We start from the raw sequence: 678 nt of genomic DNA, 5'->3' as shown, positions 1-678 counted from the left end.
GATGTTTGGTTTCAAATCCTAATCTTTTTTACCATGCTAAATCCAATGCAAATTCAAAAAGGTTAATAAGCGATTCACAGACAAACCCTACACAGGATTTTCAACATGTTTAGGGCATTGGAGGTCTGGACTGCTGATAACATTCACAGATCTCCAGCTCAAGAGTGTCTGGCTGTGTCTCTTTTCCTGGAGAATCTGACATCCACAATATACACTCCTTTCATCGCCAGAAACGATGATTGCCTTATGGTTTGCGCGCGCGCGCACACACACGTTCCCTTCTGGCCCTCATGTTTACCTTCAGAGGGCGCATTTGCTTTATTGCACAAATAAAGGATTTCAGGATAAACTTTTGTTCTAATGGACGACATGCCTCAGCTCACACGACTTCCAGAGCTTCTGGATGTCAGCGAAACGTGCCCCGCCCCGCAAACATACCCTCCACCCGCCGCCGTTCGGGCGCAGGATCTACTCCCAGGCATGGCGGGCTCCACTCCCGTGTCTAACCGCATCCCAATGGTTCCCCCTCCCCCTCCCAGAGGGACCCGCAGGGTCCAGGCCCGGGCGGCCTGACCTTGAGTCATCTCGGGCCGCGGACTCGCGGGTGACCTTGGTCCGGCTCCCGCCTCCCCTCCCGCAGAGCCGCGGGGCTGGACAGCAGCGTCCGCACCCGGGCCG

The sequence above is a fragment of the Myotis lucifugus genome, unplaced genomic scaffold (assembly GCF_000147115.1).
Source record: "Myotis lucifugus unplaced genomic scaffold, Myoluc2.0 scaffold_772, whole genome shotgun sequence".
Taxonomy (NCBI): domain Eukaryota; kingdom Metazoa; phylum Chordata; class Mammalia; order Chiroptera; family Vespertilionidae; genus Myotis; species Myotis lucifugus.
Note: the sequence above shows the minus strand (reverse complement) of the source record.